The sequence below is a fragment of the Malaclemys terrapin genome, chromosome 5, assembly GCF_027887155.1.
Source record: "Malaclemys terrapin pileata isolate rMalTer1 chromosome 5, rMalTer1.hap1, whole genome shotgun sequence".
NCBI lineage: Eukaryota > Metazoa > Chordata > Testudines > Emydidae > Malaclemys > Malaclemys terrapin.
In genome coordinates this window covers 56,945,242-56,968,920 of record NC_071509.1, presented here as the reverse complement: position 1 = coordinate 56,968,920, position 23,679 = coordinate 56,945,242, and the positions used below count along the sequence as shown (strand labels likewise).

Below are 23,679 nucleotides of genomic sequence, written 5' to 3'. Positions count from 1 at the left end.
TGTGAAAAATCGGGATGGGGTAGGGGGGTAATAGGAGCCTATATAAGAAAAAGACCCCAAAATCGGGACTGTCCCTATAAAATTGGGACATTCTGTCACCCTAGTCTTAAACTTTCCCTGTTTAAAGTTCAGCAAACTAGAGATGGCAGGATCAGGCCTGATCATGAAAGGGACCTAGCATTTACAAGCTAATTTGGTAACATTGTGTACCTATATCCTGTTAGAAATTTACCAAACACATTTAGCATCTCCCTTAACTCCTATTACTACAAATGAATGGGTTAGTGATTGCTGGTGTACCTACACCTTTTTGATAGTCACAGGCCTAGTCTTCACTTACCGGCTGGTCCGGCGGCACGCCATCGATGTTCTGGGATCGATTTATCGCGTCTGGTTAAGACGCGATAAATCGATCCCGGATCGATCCCGGAAGTGCTCACAGTCGGCGCCGGTACTCCAGCTCGCCGAGAGGAGTACGCGGCGTCGACGGGGGGAGACTTCCGGCCACGTCTGGACCGCGGTAAGTTCGGACTAAGGTACTTCGAATTCAGCTACGTTATTAACGTAGCTGAATTTGCGTACCTTAGTCCGAAGTCCGGACTAAGTGGGGACCAGCCCACACACAAGTGAAATGTCCTGATTACGATTACAATACCCTTTGTTAAGTTGTTATAGGTCATACACAGATTAGCTCCTTTGCCAGCCTCACAGTTATAGCTTGTGTTCTGCTGAGATCAATACATACCCCTCATTTAACCTCAGTTAACCTTTCTCCTATGTAAGTAATTTTTCTGAGCCCAAATTTACTTTTTTTTTTTTTTTTTTAAGGTTCATACCTACAGCTGTAGGCCTTTCCAATGCTGTCTTTAACCTGTAATTATGTTCCTCTATTATGCTATCATCTATATGCAGTTTTGTGCCTTCAATTCCCTCAAATAATTTACTGCACAGTTCTATGGAAGACTTCTGGAGCAGACTTTAGACCAAATGGTAATCTGAGAAAGCACTATCTTCCATATGGTGTAATAAAAGTTCATAATTTGGAGCTCCTCTTTACTAAGGCATTCTGCCAGAATCCAGATGATGCATTTAAAGTAGTAAAATAATTGCACCAGCCATATCCCCCAAAATGTCTTCCCTGTTAGGTAACTGAAAGTGTTCCCTTTTGATATATTTGTTAAACTCCTTAGAATCTAGGTGTAATCTCAGTGTTCCATCCTATTTTTCCTTCTATTAATAAGTTCAGCCATTCTGTAGGTGGTTCTTCTAATGTCTTTTACTAAACCATCCAGTTCTTTGAGCTTTTATTCCTCATACTTAGAGGAATATTTCTAGGGGAATGAATGGCAGGACAATTTGACTCTGTTAGTTGAATGCTATATTCAGTTGCTAATTTTCCTGTACTTTCCAAAACGTTCTGATACTGTTTCTCTGTGCCTGTGTCCCTTATCCCTTGTACCACGTACACTCTTTGGATCAGCCTAAGGTCTTGGCATGGTTTTTAAACCCAATATAGGTGCTTTATTTTCTTTAACTATTGCATAATTTATCAATTCTTTTTGATCGTTTACCTTCACTTCTAGTACACATGTACCTCTAGTGGAAATGAGTTCTCCATTATAAGCTTTCAGTTTAACCTGTTTGCTCACCATTTTCCATGTTTTTTCTTAAACCTTTTGATACTAATTTATCTGAAACAACATTTAGCTGAGCACCAGTGTCTAATTAGTAGGTTATAGGAATCCAATTAGTCTCTAAAGAAATTGTCCATTCATCTGTCCCCTCCTCTTCAGATACAACTCCTAGATAGAACTCCTCTTCTGTGTTGCTCTGTGCTGTCTACCTGGATTATTGAATTAGCATGCATGCTTTGCTTCTTGTTCTGTAGTTGATCCTGGTTGCAGATGGCAAAATGATTGTATTTCTTACAAATATTGCAGCGCTTACCAGAACTGGACATTGAAAAGGTCTGTGTTTGTGTCAAAATCTTGTGCAAACTTTTAAGTTGTGCTTTGCTTTTTTCATGTTTGTCTGTGGTTTTTGTTTTGCACTGACTTACTGCTTGCCATTTTTCTCTTTTTTGTCACTCTGTAGAGTGGCAGTGTCTTGTTTTCCTTCCATTATTTTTATTCTGTTCAGAGTGATTTCTGCTGCCGAACAGTCTTGCTGTTTTATCCAAAATGAGATCCATATCTTTCAATTATCTTTTTTGTAGCTTTCGATCTCTGATTTCAATTACAATTTGATCCCTTATAATTGACTCTAACTGTCCATGGTTGCAGGTTTGGTTTATTTAGCTTTGGCTCTGTTAGGAATTTTTCAAAGGGTTCTCCTTCCTTTTGTCTTGTAAGGTGAAATTTATACCATTCAAATATACTTTTTTTTTTCCAAATACCTATTTAAAGTATGCAATACTCTTCAAATTTCTGCAAAATAGTTTCATAATTTGCTTTATTTGCATTCTATTAAATAAGTCCACTGCAACATTTAAGAAATTATATTCTGCTGGTCTTTTTTTTTCTCACCAAAGCCAGCTGCTTGTGTGTGTGCACACGCATGCACGCTCTTTGGGGCTTTTAGTTGCTCCATCTCCAAGTTGACTTATTCACCACAGTCCTCTTTTCTCTGTCCTCACTTTTATTCCACTTCTGATACCATGTGTTGTCTTGTGGATTCATAAGGAGGCCCAGTATGGACTCTTAGAGGTAAGACTATTAGAAATAAAACAGAGTTACATAAGACAAAGAAGAGCCTTGTGCTCCTAGCTGTGTATCTGGTGAAGCTGACTCTAGACTGCTTCTAACCAGCTCTTCCTACCATGTGCTCTGCTCTTAAACACAATACATACTCTAAACAGAAATTTTTATAATGGAAGTTCTTTAATAAAAATAAAGGATTGAAGAAAGACTCCCAGTGGGCTGCCTTCAACTATCTGCTTCCTTTAGATTATAATTACAAAATAATTTCACCTGGTATTTCTAATATCCCTATCACTATAGTATCATTTTACATTTTCCTATCATAAAAAAGGAAATAATCTACATTTCTTGAATATCCTTATAAGGATATTTGCATTATAAATGGACTAGGTTGGGAGCCATTTGTCAGTAAACTGTGAGTATGATTCAGAGGTTGCCAATGGGGATTGAAGAGGTGTTAACTACAGAACAGGTGGAAATATAATACTACTCTGTATTTTGTGTGTCTGCTCCATGCAGCCAAGTTTTTTGATAGCTAGAAATGAATTCTGAGCACTGTACAATGATTACATATGTAGTCTCTCTTATTCTGTCTCTTTCATCTAGTATTGTAACAGGGTGCTTGGAGGGCCAGATGGCCTTGTGGTTGGAGCACTTGATTACCTGCCCCGCTTAGTCAAGGTGCCTTAGTCTTTAAGGGAGGGGATAGGGGGATGCAGGCCCTCCCCTCTACTGGGTCCCAGCCCAGGTCCAGGGGTAAGTCAATGCCTGAGTAGAGGACCTCTCAGCAGGGAGTCTACTTATATTGCCCTGGGCTGCTTTCTACTGCTGTATCTCCAGTTAGGAGCATGGCCCTTTTAGTCCAACTGTGTTGGTTCATGTCTAGTAATGCCCTGTCATGGACCTTGGTGGCATCCTGTTGGGGTCCCAGGTTCTTCTGGGTGGGGCAACTGTAAGTTTGGTGGGGTCAGAACCCCACAAGGTCTCCGGGCTTCTGTCACAGTTACTTCTTAGCTTGGGTGCTTCTAGGTGCTCCTGGGTGCTCAGTCTTCTTTGGAGAAAGAAGTGATGTCTCCCCAAAAGCCATATGGTCTAGCACATTAAGCCACAGTGCTGAGAAGTAGCAGGTCCGAAATTCTATTGCTGCTTAATCTTTCTGAGCCTCATTTTCCCCCATGTATTAAATAGGAATAATACACACTTACCTACTTGCCTGTAGCTAGAGATCTGAGAGATGTGCACAGTTAAAGTATTACCTATCTTGAACATAGGAATATCCCTGGTTCTTTGTGCTGCAGATAGCTAGACCACTCTATAAGATTCTTTCCTGATTAATTGTGGGAGAACTTGTCTGCCTTTGGGCACCTGGGGGATGGGGGGCAATTGTGGGAACACATTTGAGGAATATTGGCAATTGTGATATCAGATTGTGTAATCACTGTCTTGTGGATTCATAAGAAAGAGGCACAGTATAGATTGTTAGAAGTGGCTGAGTTGCCAGCCTGAATGAAAGCAGAATTTGGGCTCTAACCCATTACCCCAAACTGTGCCATCTAGCTTGGGTTGAAAGCACCATTTTACAGGCTTTTGTGTGTGGGCAGAAAGGAGGTGTTATAGGCAACACCTCGGCGGGTCGAGCCTGGGCTAACTGGGCAGTATAGAACGTACCCTGATTTGCTGTGTGAGATTAGGCATATCACTTAATCTCTCTGGGTATCAGATCATAGATTATAAACCTAGGAGAGAACTCTGTGATCATATAATCTGACCTCCTGTATATCACATGCCACAGGATTTCCTTGAATTAATTTACCCATTTGTTAAATGACACTGACCTACTAAACTGTGTTTGTAAATTGCTGTATAATTGTAAAATATCTTAAGGGCCAGCCAGCAGCTGTTACCCACACACAATTCTCTGTTACTCGCACACTCTAGGACATCCACCTTTACCCAGGTCCTAGGACTCAAAGCGTAAGCCTCTTAATTTAAACACTCACCCTTTCCCAGTTCCTAGGGCTACAGGTGAAAGGCACCTAACTTTACTCGTCCATGGGCTCTGGGCAAACATCCTTTCTTTTGCGGGTTTACGGGGTCTTTTACCAGTGAAAGAGCCTTAAATAGTAATATCCTATGTAACCACCAAAAATCAGAATGCAGTGTTCACCACTCCCAATAAGATAGATGAACTTTTCTTGATGGATAGTCAGGATCAGGTCCATCTGGGGGACTCCAGTTTCTGCATGGTGTCATTGGCAGTGTGTTGAGATCTGGCAACTCTGTTCTTGGGGCTGTATTCTGGAGTTGGTTCCAAAGAACTTCCTTTTGGACCGCAGTTTATATAGTGAAACTTGAGTCCTGCTTAGCTATACCTTAACCAATTATTTTACTAAAATTTTAATAACCAATCCTAACAAAATTCTCTAACCAATCATATTCCACCACCTTAATTAATTAATACTTAACAAAACAGACAAACAATCAAAGAACCAGACAGAGACAAACAATAGGGAAGTGGGGACCATTATGACACAACAATAAAGAAATTAAGATTTCACAACCACAACTATTGATAAGTGATTTCTTGCCAGACAGAATGCTATCAAATTAAGTTTTCTTTAACCATCTTAAGATCTGTTCCTTTATCTGGTGATAGTGGGTGCCATTAGGACGGAGTCTCCTTCGTAACAGCCTGATATTACATTATTTTAAAGTAATTTAGCTGGAATGTGAGGATGTGACTTCCTGCTTCTCCGCTAATGGCTGCTGCCTTCTAATCTGGCTGCAGACAAAGATCTTAGGCTTCAGGCCTTACAATATGGATGGCTACAGGACAAGGCCTTATCCTTACAGTGACAATTGTGACAAGAGCTTCTGGCTGGCTCCTATCTGTACTTGGTCCACTAGACCACCCAATCTCTTTGGGAGAGCTCCCAAAAGCAGGTTTGTCAATTCACATGTGTGAATTTATCACAATATTTCAGATTGTAGTGTGAAGGCAAGGGGCATTTGCTCAAACGTTTATTGAAAAATGTAGAATGTTTGGATCAGTGCTTCTGTTTTGATGAAAAATGTTTGAGTATTTTGCCCAGCGCTACTCCTAATGTGAAAAACTGCAACTGCTTCAGATAGTCATGTATTTTGCACATTTAGAGCACTTACTAAAGGACTGTTGCTAAATGCAGACTAGCTGGGTTAGAGATAATTATAAGAAACAGAATAGTCATTCTCAAGAACAACTCTGACCCCAAAAATCTTACTGAGCAATCAAAAAAATTGTTTTGAGGGACAATCAGAAATTGTTTTTATGGTTCGTATTTGAGTATGTACACCTCTATCCCGATATAACGCGACCCGATATAACACGAATTCGGATATAACGTGGTAAAGCAGTGCTCCAGGGGGGCGGGGCTGTGTACTCCAGTGGATCAAAGCAAGTTTGATATAATGAGGTTTCACCTATAACGCGGTAAGATTTTTTGGTTCTCGAGGACAACGTTATGTCGAGATAGAGGTGTATTAGACTAAAGCCCTTTCTGGATTTTTGCAGGAATCTCTGCTGCTGTCTTTCAGAAAAGCAGTTCATTGACAAAAACACTTCATGACTGACTTCACAGTTCATGTACAGCTTTAACTTTTAATTAAGTATATACCCCCCCCCTAAATTTTTGACATCCCAAGACAATATTTTTCAAGGTATTGTTTACTTTATTTAAAGTAAGAGTCTAGGAAGTCCAGATAATTGTGTGTTCCAATTTCCTTTTTCTTTCATCTTGGTTTGTGTAATGAAAGATGAACCATAAGGCATGCTGAATATACTGGAATACTTGCTGTATATAATTATTAAGCTAGTGCATAAAAAAGAATAGCTTTAGTCAGCATATTAGTCAAACCAACTATTTGCACAAAATAGTTGTGACTGTGTGCTCAGCAGCTACTCTTCAGATGCTGCTCAGTGATGTTCGAGGTAACATTCCTCTCACTTCATGAAATAAGTCATTTAAAAATGTGCAACAGTGCTGGGGCTTTGGAGAATTTAGAGTTGTCTTTGAAGCACATAAAGGTTGCTTGTGATGCAATTAGATGGGTTTATGAGTATCTCACTGAATGTTGTACAATCTTTTTTCTTTGTACTATTTTCTTAGCCCTAAAGTAATGGATTATGCATAGAAAATGTCCTGGTACTGCCACAATAAATAGATCAACTGAAAGGACACCCTTTGCCTGAAGTGTCTTTAAAACTGTGAATGTGAAGTTGGATGATGAATTGAATAAGGTACTTCAAAGGATAGATATACAGTATCTGAATATGAAAAAGCATGAGAGCATGTCACAGCAATATGTAGTGCTGGCTGCTCAAGGTGATAAAACAGTTTACTATTGTCCTTGCCACCAACAGAATATGTCAAATCTGGGTCTGATGCAGCTTTATTGGAGGATCTGTACAGAATAATATTTTGCAGTATGTATCAGTTGAAGGTAAAAACCAAAAATTAATCTTTGGTTTATATCAACAAGTAAATCTGTTTTCTTGATTTATTTTTGACAGAGTTGCTGTTTTTGTTTTTTTGGATTGATGTTTCTGAAAGGTATCAAGCTGAAGATTGATCCCAATTATGATTCATTTTTAGTTAGACTGTATAGTGAAAGTGTTGTTTATGGGGACAGAATTTAACATCAGTTGAAAACAATGAGAGTTTTGCCTGAGTAAGGAGTGAGTTAAAACAGAGTAAAGACTTCAGCCTTTGACTCCTGTATTTTAGCTGTGGACTAAAATGGTTCTTACACATCTAAATTCTGACCAGGCTGGAACAGATCAATAGAACCACGCTAAATATAGGGTCTGAATAAAAGAAAGCATACATTAGATAATATAGCCTTTTAAAATATAAATTTATAACTCCCAGCATTCAATATTGACAGGCAGGGCAGTAGCCAGGATTTTCAGGGTGAAGAGTAGAGGAATGGCTCTTTGCAGCAGACCCTACCTTGTCCTGGGATGACACACATCCTTCAGCCCCAGCAATCCCAGTCACCCAGAGAACTTGACACTTCTCACCTTGTCTTTGACCTCCTGCCCCAACCCATAGGTATAATTCCCCTCCTTGTTTTTAAACACACACCTTTGTCTCTCATCCCTATTTCCTTCTCACTGTTTCTTCTAGTCTCTGCTTCCCCTCTATTTAGCTCCCAATTTTGTTCTTTTCCTTCTTTGTTCTGTTTCTGTGCTCCCCACCCCTGTCCTCCCATTCTGTCTCCGCTGTTGGTGTTCCCATCTCTTACCACGTGTGGCTCAGGGCGATGGAACTTGTTCAACAGCAAGATGGAGTGGGCCTGATTTTCCTGTCACTTATGCCAGCAGTGTAACTCCATTGATTTCAATGGAATTACTCCTGATTTACACTTGTGTGAGAAGAGAATCAGGACTATTATGTTCTTGGTAAATGGGAGCTGCTGCTGGCTAAAAATACTGATATAATTATGCTGGAACTGGAACTCTAAAGCTGGTACAATCTCAAAATCTTTGGTACAGATTTTGCTATTTTTTTCAGGTCAGAATGGGAATGATAACGTATAGCGAGAAAGGATATTCTTTCCTAGTCTATTTGAGTCTACACATACTTCCTTCTCCTCCCTCCCCCCCTCCCCCCCAAAAAAAAAACGGTCTTTTGAGTGATCAGAAATAAGGATAATATAGTAGGTAAATTAATTTTCACTGTATGATCTTGTATGTATTATGAATTTAACAGTGGAAAAACACAGTGGACCACATGGCTGTGTAGTTGGTGGGAGTAGAAAAATCAAATAATTCTCTGAATATGTTTAGATCCTAGAACTTAAAGTTACAAGAAAACATTTTCAGCTCTTTGTTGTGGAAGGAAAAGTAGCAGACTTAGTGAAATATTTAGAGCCACTGTTCTGGACACATCCAGTAAACTTTGTCAAAAATCCCTGAGCAAGAACAGTTCACTGTACGTCTCATTTGGCAGCAGGGGCATGTGCAGGAATTTAAATTTCACTGCTTTTGGAGGGGCTCTGTGCCTCTGCTGTTTGGGGTGGGGCGAGGAGGAGACTGTGCACCTGCTTGCCCCCTTGTGCATGCCCCTGTTTGGAAGAAACGGTTTTCTCTGGTTTCTCTTTTGTCATCTCTAGTGTATCAGAATTGTTTCCCAGGAAGGTAATTGAGGTGTTTAAAGGAAATTGTTTTTTTGCCACTTATTCTGGTTTGGGAGAAAGCTAGAGAGTTAAAAAAAATTGGAAAATGACATACAGCAACATTAGAACAAAAATATCTGGGAAATTAATGCTGTTTTTAAAATTGGTGGAAAATACTCAATTAGGGATTGGAGTGAAATCTCAAAAATTCACAGGAATGGTTATACAGATTTACAAATTCTTGACACAAGTGCCCACAGTAACTGCATAAACTGATCCTGATTTACTTGCCCTCCCAAAATTCAAACTAAAATCAGCTGAAGTTTTGGATGGATAAAGAAATGCAGAATCAGGCTCTTAAGGAGTTATTGCAGGCTGAATGGCTGTGGGGTAAGCGGATAGTTTTTATGATGCATTATTTTGATCAAAACAAACTAGTAATTCTGACTCTGCAAGCTAGACGGGGTACTGCTTTATTGTTGGATGGTATACCAATTGCTTTTGCTTTGAGCAATAAATCACTGAAAATTTACAGCTATCTTCCAGCTGTATTTGTTGCATATACATGACGTAGGACACGTTTAGTAGACAAGGAGGCAAGTATGTAATGTGACAGAGGCATAAGTGCAGGTGGTTAATGAAAATTGAACATTCTCTGACTAAATATAGAAGTTGATACAGAAACCTTCTGAGGATGCAGAAGTACAAAGGAGGATACTAGGGGGATGGCCAAAGACAAAGGAAGGTGTTTAATCCCTAAAAAGAACAGGAGTACTTGTGGCACCGTAGAGACTAACAAATTTATTAGAGCATAAGCTTTCGTGGGCTACAGCCCACTTCTTCGGATGCATATAGAGTGGAACATATTGAGGAGATATATAGACACACACACACACAGAGCATGAACACGTGGGAGTTGTCTTACCAACTCCTGTTCTTTTTGTGGATACAGACTAACACGGCTGTTACTCTGAAACCTGTCTTTAATCCCCAATTCATCATTGATATCTTCATGATTAATTAACATTTGTTGTTGGTTAAAATGGAAAATTAGTGTTTCCAGACAATATGAGGAAAGAGGAAATGTTTTGTCACATTCATAAAGAAGGTTGTAGTATGCAATAATGCAAAAACAGAGTTTGAGGAATCCTTTACTAGCCTTGTATAAGTACAGTCTGCTGACATAGCTGTGGTCTGTTCACTGTGTCAAATATGTTGGTCATGATAGCCGAAGGAACCAGAGTCCTCAATAAGTTACAGAAACACCTTCACAAAATGGACAGATTAACCATTTTTACTTAGGAGGTAAATACTTTTTATGTTGTGGTGGTAGTTGAGTGTGGCAATTTTGAGTTGTCTTCTACAGGACTGACTGAGACAGTGATTTATTATCTGAAATCTCTTGGCAAAACTTGGAAACCCTGACAAAGTGTTTTCAGACAATGGTCCAAAATTTAAAGCTTTCCCCAAAACATTTGCAGTTTGAGCATGATACATGGATGCCAAAATATCTCATGTCAAAAGGGTTAGCAGAATGTTCTGTTCAAAATGTCAGATATGTTCAAGAAAGCAGAAGATAAACAGGGTCCTTCTTTGACTATATCTGCAGGTAGAAAATTACCTGAGAGGCTAATCTGGAATAGCCAGCCCACTAATAGGTAGATATATGAAAACAAGATGGTCATTTGCAACTGCATTATTTAAACAAAACAATTGTCTCAATTAATAAAGATGACAGGAAAGCTGTTATAAAGTAACAATGAAGCTTTCCTCTCCATGTGTGCCAAGGAGGAAAAAAGGAAAACCAAATGCTGGTCAAAGAGAAGAATGCTCCTATATAATACAACTACATAGTGGACATGTTTTTGGAAGGAACAGGATAATTATCTTGAAGATTCCAGAAAAATGAGAAGCACTCAGCGGAATATTGCCACATACACTAAATAATACCACTAGCTACTGATATGGATACTGCACCATAAGAAAAAGACAGCTGGTGTGGAAGATGAAAAGACCAAGCAAGTACTCTTTGTAACCAGCAGCAACGGTCAAGTAAAGACCTTTTAAATATAGTAATTTATTGTGTTAATGAGCGCAACATAGAAAGATCACTGCCTTTGATTTTATACAATTAGTTTCCTATTGGTTTATAATGCTGACACCATTCTCGATGCAAAGTAGCATCCTGCTCCACAAGTTGTCTCATTGGTTTCAGTGGGTCTATTTGCTGAATAAGGCATAAAGCAATGTCAGTAAGGGTATCAAATCTGGCCTGATATTTGTAAAAGTGTAGTGTTTGGTGATCATTGCAACCCTAAGAGACAGTCTTTGTGGTGGATTTAACCCCAGCTCAGCAGGTAAGTAACAGAGTGCTATTTTAACTCGTGTCCACCTCTTTACACTGCTGCCTGGCTGTTAGCACTGTAACGTGCTACAGGACTGTCCAACAAACATCAGAGGATAAGGGCTTTACATTGTACAACCTCTGTGGTGTCTAATACAAACCACGCACATGATTTTACAAAAATGGAAGAGTAGGCTTATGCTCAGAATAGAGCAGTGCTATTTGGAGCTGTCTGAGTTAGCAGACAAATTTAAAATAGCTTCTCACCGTAAAGAGCAGTTATAAGAATTGGAAGAAATTTGGATCCAGTTTCTAGAAACATTTGGATAAAAATGTTGAGATGGCTCAAGGAATGCCAAACCTCCATTCCACTTAATCCCCTCCTCTTTTTTCCTTTCCTCCCCTCCCCAAACCTCCATTCCACGTAGCCCCTCCTCCACTCATCCTGGTCCTCTCCATACCTCCTTTTCCCATTCATGCACATCTTCTCCTATTTTATTGCTCTTAATATCACCATAGCATGTTATGTCCAGGTAGTATTGTCTGGTTTTGTATTTTCTGGTCTTGCAGCTTTGACAAGTTGTAAAATGGCAGAATTTCATAATTCTTTAGGAGATCCTGTGAAGTGTGTGTTTTTTGGAAACACACCCATGCTGCGAGCCATTTCCTTTTTTTCTGAACTTTTCATTGTTTCTTTATGAAAAATCAATAAACATTTAATCATACAAAAGTGTAGTGTTCAAAATGTTTATGTATATGTATGTGTGTATACATACACATGTGCACACAGACATACACACGTAATTTGTTACAGGTAGTATTAGAGGAGGTTGTGGTTCAATTTGCTATGAATAATATTGATTACAAATGTACCCCCTTTAATGATTGAACTGATCCTGATTCCTATGAATGTATTTGTATCTGTTGAACAATTTAGAAGAATAATTTTCTGCCTATGGGTTGTTCATGAACTGATTGGTTTTACTGTTCATTATCTGTGTGTGACTGGATACCTGAGTCATGTGCTATTATATCATTTATTCTTTCAGTGAGCAGAAACTTTTAAACAGGAGCTGAAGAAGAGTGAAGGGAGTAGCAAATATTGAAAAACAAACTTGACAAATTCAGTCTACTTATCAGACTTGGTGTTTTATTTATGAAAATATTCATAAATCAGGGTTATTTTGTTTTGCTTTTTACTATGTAACCATCTCTCATCATATATAAATCATAATCACACAATGTAGTTAAGTAATAATGCCACTCCAGAAATTAATGTAGTTCTAGTTAATGTAGACTGATTTTACAGGGAAAGATGTATTAAACATTATAAAACAATTTTCTATTATGTTAGTACAAAAGCTACCTCTGCTAGCCACAATGTTCCTTTACTTATTATGTAACCTTAATGCTACATAATAAGAATGACCAAATAGCAATTTTCTGAACACAGAGCCCTTTTTTCCTATCAAGATGTGCTATTTTTGCAAAAAGGGAACATACAACATAGAATGGTCTTCTGACTACTGGAAACAATGAAGTAAATCTTTAATTCACATGAGCATCTGAACATCTCTATATTTATAGTGGAACTTCCTTGATTCCCTGGAGGCCCAAAACATCAAGAGAGAGAACCATACATATCTTTCATAATGTATACAAAATAATTCACTTGAACCATAGTCCTCTACTGGGGAATGTTTCTTTGTAGCCTCTGAAAAATGTGGCTTACAGAGAAATACTGATTTTTGTTTGGAAAGTCAGCATACAGATACTTTTTATTTTTATAGCCTAGGGTGACTTGCCTGGAGATTTTTTTCTTCATTGTGTCAAATATTCATCTGTTTTCTTGTCTATTTATATTTGTGCATATGTAGAAAATCTAATTGAGACACTCCAAGCAACAATAGAACAATACACTTCAGGCAACAGTGAAGTTAGATGTGAATAAACTCTTGTTTCCTAGAACTTCTCTTTTCTTCCACTGTTGAGGAAATCCACAATTTCTTTCCATAGGGTACGAACTAAATTTCATTTTCTCAGACTTTTTAAATTTCTTTCCATTCACCCATTGTCCATGACCAGATTAGTAAATCTTTATTAAGCATCTTTGAGGGGACAAACTCAGTTCTCTTCTATATTTGGTTGATATCTGAAAATCAACCTCTGTCTGTCCTGGGTATGTGTCTAGCATTCAGTTTAACTGAATATTTTACCCTTCCTTCCCCTTCCATACAAATCTGTTTCTCTACTTCTGTTACTACTCTTCTTCCCTAGCTGTGGAGGAGAGGGTAATGCCTGCTAGCTTTTTCCCCCCCCCCCCCCCCACTTTCTGTCCCTCTGCCTCAAGGCAGGGCATTGAGAGGTCTCCAGAGAAGGGCTGTGCTATATGTGGGGCAGTTGCAAGTGATGACATTGGTAATAATTCTGTAGATTATGGAGATGAATAGAAAAGAGCAAGAACATGGTCAGATGGGATTACTTGTTAGATTTAGAAATCTTTGTTCTTTGCCTACCATGACCAGATGTCCCATTTTTATAGGGACAGTCCCATTTTTGGGGACTTTTTCTTATATAGGTGCCTATTACTCCCCACCCCCTCTCCCATTTTTTCCCACAGTTGCTATCTGGTTGCCTATCTTTGCCTCACTTTTCCCTGACCCTAAACAAGTTTTTGGGGCAATGAAACCAAAAAGCGATATTTTGCACTGAAAGGATTCCTGGTTGCATACAAATTATCAATTATCTTTTGGTTCATTTTAATTTATGCACTTGTTTTATAGCTGTTATGGCAATTTCCTGCAGTATCCTTGTGAAACCCAATTGAATTAAGTTTTAGTATCTTTGGGGTCCATTATATTCTATGAAAGGTTCATGTATTATTGTGAGCCAAGATTGTAGGTAACACCTAAAGGGCGGGAGATGTGACCAATGTGAGGGTCACATATGGAACAATGTGGTCACATATGGAACAATATGGTAGACAAGAATGGACTCTTGGAACAAAATGTGCTAAGTGGTTTTCCTGAGGAATACCTAGGGAGAATTTGTGTTCACCTCCCCTTATCTTTGATTATGCAAAAACCCAGCTTTTGCAGCTAAGCATTGAGGAATGACCCATTGTCTGAGGATCACCTGTTCCATGAGGCCAAGATCAAAGGCCCAAGCTGTGTAAAGGAAAGACTGAATTATTCATTGTGGTTCTGAATTTGAGACAGTTATACCACAGAGAAGAAATAGTTGTGGATTTTGGAGGACTGACACCTGCCAGAGCCTGAGTTTGGAGTTGGGGGTGATCTCTGTAAGCTTTTAGCATGAATGTAGGATTATTATTTTTTATTACACTCTGTAATGCTTTCACCTTAAGAAAAGATGGTGCTTGCTTATAAAGAACTGTGTGGTAACTTACAACTCCAGGCAATTATGCTGTGTATAGCCTTCTGAGAGAAAGCAGTCTGGTTTGCTGGGGGTTTCACAGTATAGGCAGGGTATTGTGCAGTTCTGGAAAAAGCCCTGGTCAGGAGGAAGAGACATGCAGATCTCTGCCCAAGGGAAGAGGCCCCAACTCCCCCTCCCTCCTGTATAGTTTCAGCTGACCACTGAAACTGGCAGAGCAGTGCTAAGGACTGCTAACTTAGTCCTAACTTATAGTCTAACTAACTATAAGATCCAGCTGCAGAACCTTTGGGGTGTGTGTGTGTGTGTGTGTGAGAGAGAGAGAATGAAGCATATGCTGATTTTAATGCTTAAATTGAACTCTCAATAAACATGGCATATTGCCTTATCCCCTTGAAAAATATTCTGTGTGCTTCTTATAAGTATAACACTGATGCAATTCAACCTGCACCAGTCTTTCCGACATAAATCTCAACCTGGTGGTTTCTTGGCAGGGTCAACGATGAGCTGTTTGTTTTTGAGCAGTCGAAACACTCCATGTGGCTCTCCATTGAGCCTCAGTGTTGAATTTCAGTGTAAGGGTCTTGATGTGGTTCCATAGAGGGTGCGGGATTTTAATCTTGTCTTTGGTGGGTTCTGCAAGTTATCATGCAATGGGATCCTTGCGTTTGCATTGACATGGCTGAGAGAGATGTCTGGGCAGCTCTTCTAATATATAGAGGCTGGATGTGCGATAGGACCAGTAACCAGTCAACTGGAGTTGGTTTGAGTGTCCCTGACACTATGCACGTGGTGTTACTCAGTTGAGTATCAAGGAGTTTAGTGTGACTGCTGTGAGACCTGGCACACACTATTCAGCTGGAGAATATACCAAGGTAATTCTGGTGGTTTGTAGGGTCCATGAACTGGAGCCCCATGATGTTTCAGCCAGTTTCCTGATAAGCGCAACAGGAGACCTGACCTTATCATGGATGTTCTCAAGGTGTTGTCAAAAGGTTGAACTGGTCCAGTGTAACGCTGAGATACTTTGTGTGAGCCTCATGGCTGACATTCTCACCGAAAACTGCACATTGAGTTTGATATTAGCCATTTTATTGTTCAGATGTAAAGCTGCACCAGCTTTACAGGTTTTTTTTCGGGTTAGGCCTATGTTTCCAATACTGGAAACAATCAGCCACTCTGCTAAGATCTCGGGTTAAGGTGCACCTGATGGTATGGAGGCTTGTGTGCTGAACAGCTAGGGCAATGTCATCCACATACATCAATTTCTTTGACTCTGTCAATGATCTATCTGCAATATATAGACTAGAAAGTATCTGGGCCAGGGCAGAGCCCTGACGGATGCCAGAGTTAACAGTTCTTGGTCTACTTATCTGGCCATTAATGTGTACCTTAAAATGGGAGACCCCAGTCATCGCTGCCAAGAGACGGATCGTTCACTGGTGGTAAGTGACACGGGAGATTGAGAGGAGAAGGCCCTGTCTCCAGATGATGTCATATGCCAAGAACAAATCAACAACTTATGTTGGAATCCTGCCTCAATGTGGCTGGTGAGTGAAGCCACTTGGTCACAGCAGTTCCTCTTTGGGTGAAATCCTGCTTGCTCTGCTGAGAGAATGTCTTCAATAATGTCAGACAGATGGTGGAGCAGCTCCCGTTCCAGAAACTTGCTGATGGTTGAGAGGAGAGAGATGGGGCAATAGCTAGTTACATCTTCTGGGAGTTTCCCAGGCTTCAGTAGGGCAACCACTGTTGCCTGTTACCAGCTTGTTGGCCTTTTTCCGGTTCTATGCATGATGGTAAAAAGTGCCACCAGCCATCCCCATCTCCCTTCTTGAAAACAACTCTGAAGGAATGTTATCAACCCCTGCAGCTTTCCAGCTTTTGGTTTCTGACAATGCAGTGTTCATCTCTCCATACTCCATCAAGGAGAAGAGTTGAGAATCCTCCTGGCATTGCTGAAGGTTTCTGCAGAATTCCTGCTGGACCTCCTGGTGTATAATCTTGGTGTTAGAAAGAAGATGAGATGCAACAGCATTTGCTGTCATCTTTACTGTGTGTCGTTTTACTGCCGGAGATCCTTCAAGTTGCTGCAAAAGAGCCCATGCCTTGTGGCTTGAATGGATGAAATCAAGGCTTTCAGCAGTCTTTCCACCTTTCTATGTGCACTGAATTCAAAGACTCAAGCAACACAGTGGCTTTATCTGGGTCGCTGCTCCTTTTGTATTCCCTCAAGAGGGACTCTGATTCTTTTGTCCAGTAGGGGTGAAATCCTTTCAGTGACCGCATGGGATGTACTTCTTAGTGGTCAATTTTAGGAGGTTTGTAAAATGGCCAAAGATTCTAGATATCGGTTTGAGCTGTGGGATCTGATATTGTTTCCGAAATGTAGGCAGGCCAGTCAGCCTTGTGGAAATTCCAATGCGGCTTTGGTGCTGACTTCAGAAGAGGCACTTCCAGGCCAATCTGGAGGATAATTGGGCGATGTTGGCTATGTGGGAAGGTTGGTTCTTGTTGTGGCCAGTGGGATACCTGTGCTGTTATGGGTCATGAAACACAGGTCAGAGTTGTGATCCATTGTTCACCTCTCAGACCAAAAAGATCCAGATTGCTTTGGATCATAGAGCAGGTGGAGGTCTTTGAGGGAGGCCCATTCTGTGATCTGTTCCCTGGCTGTGTCATTTGCTCAGTATCCCCAGTCTTCATGATGGCTGTTAAAGTTGCCTAGGAAGATGGCCAGATGAGGAAAGGAAGGTAAGACGGGATAGGGCCACATGATGTTAGGTGGCTTGTATATGTTTACTATAATGTCCCTGATTCTAACCATGTTGATCTCTCTTCCACTGATCGATGATTCTTCGAAAACTTCCACATCCTCTAATCCATTCTGCATGTACACTGCTAGCCCATGTTTTAGATGATTGACAGCAGTGATTTTGGTGTAGCCATAGATTTCATGTCTGGCAGCTTTTTCTTTCGTGTGTGTTTCTTGGAGAGCCACAATGTGGTGGTCTTTGAAAGTATTTGAGAGGTAATCTGTTTTTTCGCTGGACATCCCTTCTACATTAAGTTTATTTGGAAGACTGGCCCAACTGTTCTTTTTTGGTTGGGAAAAGGACAGTTTGAGGAAATATAATCATTGCTACTTTCACTGGGAGGTCAGTAATGCGATGTCCAGTGGCCAATTGACAACACTGGTATGTTAGTGAATTTGCACAAAGCATGACAAATATCAGCACTTAATAGGACCACCACATGAAGGTTGTTGTCTTGCTTCCAATGCCAAGCAATTGGTTTAGGATAGCTCATATGGGACCTGCTCTTGCTGTCTTTATGTAGGCAAAACCCCCATAGAAGCAAATACTATAGTACACTGATTTCAAAACTCTGTAATACCGAGGTACAAGGTTAAGGAAGGAGTGAAAGCAAATACTATTTGTGTGTATGTGACTTTTGGTGTAGGTCCCTTAATATGTCTGCAGCATATTTTATACATTAATAATCACTTTGCAATCAATGCAGTGTGGCCTACGATTAGAATCTGCTTCATAGTTTGTTTCATGTATATTTTAGTTGTTTAGAACTGATAATGAGCCAGATACTTTACAAACCATTAAGGTAAATGAGTTCCTCCCAAAAGTGGTCATGTACAATATATTTGGAAAAAAATGTGTGGATTTTCCCCATATGGGACATTACAAATCTTGCTGAAGTAAATGGGATTACTTACATGAATAAGATCAGCAAGATTTGACGCTGGCTGTTGCATAATGTCATCAAATGAAGTATGAGTTCCAAAGTAGACATCATTGCAATTTATTAATGATGAACTGATTTCAAAAGGTTTAATGTGGTTTAACTGCTACTACATTTAATTATTAATATCTAACTAGAATTTCAGTACATAGTTGAAAAAGGTCACAGTTCTAAAGTTGGGAACTGACAGGATATATTAAAGATACAGGAGGCTCAAAGTAAATGAGGTAATTTATCTGAAAAACAGATTTAATTGTGTTGATCACAAAAGGCCAAATTCTGCTGTAGTGTAAGTAGGTGCAATTCCATTTGCTTACACCACAGCTGAACTCGCCCATAGTGTTCACATCATTGGTGATTGCTTATTTTTGAATTTATTCAAGCATATTTAAAAAGTTGATCTTCCTTCTGTTCGTTCTGTTGTGCAATACTCAGAGTGGAATTGTATGAAAACCAGCTTTCTTGTTAAAATAAGTTCTTAGTTGAATGAATAGCATAGAAAGAGTATAGATATGGGGACAGCCGCTGGCAAGCATTCAATCCTTGTACTGTCATGAAAATATAACGTACATTTTGTTCCATTAAGATATGACCCGTTTTCATGGCAGCACTATAAGACATTTGTCAATAAACATTGCTTAATATAATTTTGTAATGGGATTATGTTCTTTTCAAGGATAATCAAAATAATCGGAAGGATTCTAAACATGGCCAACAAAGAATTATGTTCTAAAAAGGCTCACATATGCACTGTGAAAATATTTACATCAAGGAAAGCAAACTTCACTATATACTCTTATTCTTGACATTACTCTACTGATTAGTAATGCCATTTTCTAAGCACAAATAAACCATTAAATAATTAATGTGCATTTCTACAGTGCCGTTTCTCTAAAAATTACAAAGCACTCAAGCCTCACAAAACTGAGACTGAGAGAACTTTTCTTTAGTGAAATAGTTACTTCCTGAATGGAACAGGGCACCAGTTTAACACACAGCTACTCTGTGCAACAGTTAAGGACATTAAGGGAAGAATAATAATGTATCCAACTGAAACTAGCTGGAGCAGTGTTTTGTGCCAGATTTTGAGTTTGATACGTTACAGCAAACTTTAAGAAAAGGTGAGTGTAAATCTGAAAGCCAGGCTTGACCATCCGCCTCATATAAGGCTCAGATCTCCTTCACCTAATCTCTTAAATAAAGCTTTTAATATATGACTATTACCAACTCCTTGGAAATAGCAGGATAGTTGCTTGTGTCAGATTTGGGTTCTTTCACTAAAATTGAAAGGTTTAGAAATCTACCTTTTTTGCAGGTATGATTTGTACTTTAGTTTGACCAAAATTGTTTTTCTGGAAATATTATGGCCTTTTAAAACATGTGAATAGTCTCACTGAACTCAGCTGAGAAGTGAAAACATTGGAATGCTAATTAATCCAGACTGACTCCTGTTTCTCCTAAACTATATGAACCAAACCATCAAGGAAGACAGGAGACAATTCAACTTAATGGGAACCATGGATGGGAAATAAAATCCTGGCTAACTTGACTCTTGTATTTAAGCACTTTATGACAGAGCTGCTCCATTTCCCAATATATATATATATATAAGCAGAGGAATGGGACTTAATGCTATTTTTCAGTGGGACCCTAACATAAAGTGTGTGTGTAGGATAGAATCATATTTTGAGGATGGAGAGCAGTTGTCCTGCCTCATTAAATATATAATACATAACCAAGTCACACAAAAAGGACAGGTCTTACACCTGGGCATTGATAGCTGCCTTTACCTGGGATAAAGTGTGTTTACTGGCTGGGAATGAATACAGAACTCCACTCAATAGCCTGCCAAGGGTTGTGGTGGATTCTCTATCATTGACAAGCATCCAATCTTAATCTAAAAATTATCTAAAAGATCTGCTCTAGGAATTATTTGGGGGAAGTTATATTGCCTGTGTTACACAGGAGGTCAGAAGAGATCATAGTGATCTCCTAGTCTGGCCTATGAATCTCTGAAAAACAATCTGCATTCAGCTGCATTCTTTGCTAATGAAGCACCACCCACTTGGTTCTGGCTGACAGAAGCTTGTGCTACAGATGGTCCAAATTCAAAAGAGGGAATACAAAAACATGGAAGCCTGTCTTCCGCAGGGCTAAAAATGCTGGCTCTGATGCTCTCATTTACTGGCTCAACTATAGTTACTTCTTAAAACAATTCCTCTGTTACTCAGAATTAAGTTGAGAATTGCCTCTTCTAGAACTAGCTGTTCCAAGGAACAATTGTTTAAGCAGCAGAGAAATTGCTGCTTTAAACTTTGTGCCATTTTGTCATTTGAACAGTTTAAGTGTAGATAGCTTAGAAGCCACCCATTCTTACTGGTTTATTAGATTTAGTTGCCTCTTTGACTTCCCTCAACAATATGTATTTATCGTTCTCTTCTTGATTACTAAGGTGGTAGAATATTGCCTTCTCCCTCACTTCTGCAACCTAGTCTTTCCATCTCGTATTGCTTATATCCAGGGAATACATTATTCCATTATATTTTTCATTCCCTCATGTTTTAGGGCTGGTCTACACTACGGGGGGGAGACGGGTGGGAAGGGGGAGGCAATCGATCTAATTTATGCAGTTTCAGCTATGTGAATAATGTAGTTGAAGTCGACGTACTTAGATCTACTTACCGCGGTGTCTTCACTGAGGTGTGTCAACGAGAGACGCTCTCCCATCGATTCCCCTTGTGCTTCTTGTTGAGGTGGAGTACCAGAGTCGACACTAGAGCAATCGGCAGTCGATTTATCGACCCCCCCTGCTGGACATATCGCTGCCTATCGATCTGGCCGGTAGTGTAGACAAGGCCTTAGTAATATCTATCATGGTAAATTCCAATTCCATTGCCAGGCATTCTAATTCACCTATTTTTGCTTTTAAGGGTCTACATTACTAAATATAAATAATTACAAATATATTCAAACACCGTTTTATTTTTATAGAATTTAATTCTAGGATCTCACCCTGTCACTTCTCCAGTTCAGCCATAATTTTGGTGCTATCTTTCACTGGATACAGAGATACATTTTTATCGCTATTTTATTTATCAACTCTCTGTATCTAACTTGAATGCTCCTCTGTATCTGTTGAATTTCCCCAAGCTCCAAGTTTAAATAACACTCAGCAAACCTTTGTCACTTTACTATGCTAGTAGTCTGGTTCCACTTTGCTTGAAACGGAGACATTCCTTTTGTATATGTTCCCTTTCCTCCAAAAAGTTCTCTGGTACATATAAATGTAAACTCCTCTTCCCCGCCCCCCCCCCCCATCTTTCTGTTTAGTCACTAAGTTCCTGGTCTCACTGGCACTGCAGTTGTAAGTAAATCCCTTTCAGAGGAAGCTGCCATTGAACTTCAGCACCCAAACTCCCTTCCTGCCCCTGCCAACAATCTAAATCTAGCTTCCAGGACAATTTGCTTTCACTTCCCTATGTCATTGGGACCCAGCCACAATCAGGACTTAAAAGGGCACAAGACAAAATGTGAAAGAGCCTCTCTTCTATGCTAGTGTTTCACTGACTTTCCCTGGCTCCCTGTGGGGATGGTCCCTCTCTGTCTTCTTCCACCACACCTCCATGGATCCCTGCCCCTTATTTTGTTAGACAGCTCTGCCTAGATTCCAGGAATCCCTTGGAGGATACCATTTCAGATATATGTGGAATTCAAGTTGTTTTTATTTAGAACAGTCACATGGGGCAAGAAATATTTGGCTTTTCAGAGAGGTTGCATTTCTGTTGAGCTCTTTAAGGCATCTGGAAATATGAGGAAATCCCTCACAATTTCTCCTACTAAGTACCTTCCTGAATGATTCTCACCAGCAGGGAGCTGCTAGAATATAATGGGGGCAGCAATCGCCTTTTTGTTTTTTGTACAGCACTCGGCAATGGGATCCTGGTTCTTTGCTAGGGCTCCTAGTTGCTGTGTTAATAAATTATAACAACTGCGTTCTGTAGTTCTCCTAGTTACTAGGAATTGTTTTATCATCATTTTATATTTGTGTCACATCATAGTTTCACAAGGGGGGAAAGTTGGTTTCCTCTGGTGTCATCTGGTTTGAGATCTATACTGTCCATGTATTCCTAATACAGGCTTGTATATACTCTGTTATCGGGAACTCTTATTTTGTATTTGGGATCACAATGTCAAGTTGTGTATTTGCTGTTACCTGGAACAAACGAAGATGGAGTACAGATGTCTGTGACATTACCCAGGGTACAGTCTGGACTGTTGACCAGCTGTGTCCCTGCAGGTCTCCAACCTAGGGTGACTTTTACACTGCTTCGCTGTAAGAGCAACCATTCCTGGTCTGCTCCCAAACAGCCTCTGGCATGGAAATTACTCCCAACTAACTGGTATGAGTGCTATAGCCAGCCACTCTTGCTTTACACTGCAGAACAACATCAGCAAATTCCAAGTCCCTGACTTTCACCCAGCAATGTGCATCTTGTACTGCCCAGCACCCTTCTGCACAACACAAGCTCATATAAAGTCTGTCATTTATTAATTTGCACAGATCCTGTTATCTCAAATGGAGTTTCCCAAACACTTCAATCTAAGCACACTGGTTTAGATAAAACAATAAAACAAGTTTAACTATAAAAAGATAGATTTTAAGTAATTACAAATAATGAAGCATAAAATCAGAATTGGTTACAAAGAAATAAAAAGTCATATGCAACTAATACCTAACTTAACAAGCTAAGTGAATTCAAAGCAAAAGTCTCTCACCACATGCTTCAGCAGTCTTACTGTCTGAACTCCTTTCAGACAGGATCCCTCTCTCAGTCCTAAGCTGTTTCTTTGTTCCTCAGATGTTGTGGCTGCTATGAGTAGAGAGAAAAGGAGGAATAAGTTGGGACAGCTGTCTCCCATTTTTATACTCTTTCCTCTTGTCTGAGAATCATCTCCAGCTGGGGTTCAGGAGACACTGTGGGGAGAGAACCTCCAGCTGTTTCCTGGCCAATATGTAAATTTCTCTCTCACCCTTTTTCCTACCAAAGAATGGCTACTTAACCAGGCAATGATCCATTTGATTTCTTTGACACCTGGCTGAGGTGTCAGTTTGCCTTTTGTCTCTGAGGAACTGGTTTGGGGCTGCTTTTCTAAACTTGGAACGTCTCAGTAATGTTATATAGTAGATATTTTTTTATACAATATTGCCTCACATATTTTGGCAGGACAATAATGATGAACAAAATGAATTTTCAAATGTGTCACAAAGCATACTTTGTAGAAAATTTGTCATAGTCTTGTAAAAGGGATGAACAGATTGTCACAATG

General features: G+C 39.7%; 1 long non-coding RNA gene across 2 annotated transcripts; it reads right to left on the bottom strand.

Moving 5' to 3' along the window:
- Window positions 1–802: 802 nt before the first annotated feature.
- LOC128837911 (uncharacterized) lies at window positions 803–23,352 on the bottom strand. Of its 2 annotated transcripts, XR_008445066.1 has the most exons (3): window positions 23,128–23,352; window positions 21,034–21,185; window positions 803–2,711 (listed from the first exon to the last, which is right to left on the bottom strand). It is a non-coding gene; the product is annotated as an uncharacterized LOC128837911 (long non-coding RNA). The 2 variants fall into 2 exon arrangements; XR_008445067.1 differs by lacking the exon at window positions 21,034–21,185.
- Between the last annotated feature and the right edge of the window lie 327 nt (window positions 23,353–23,679).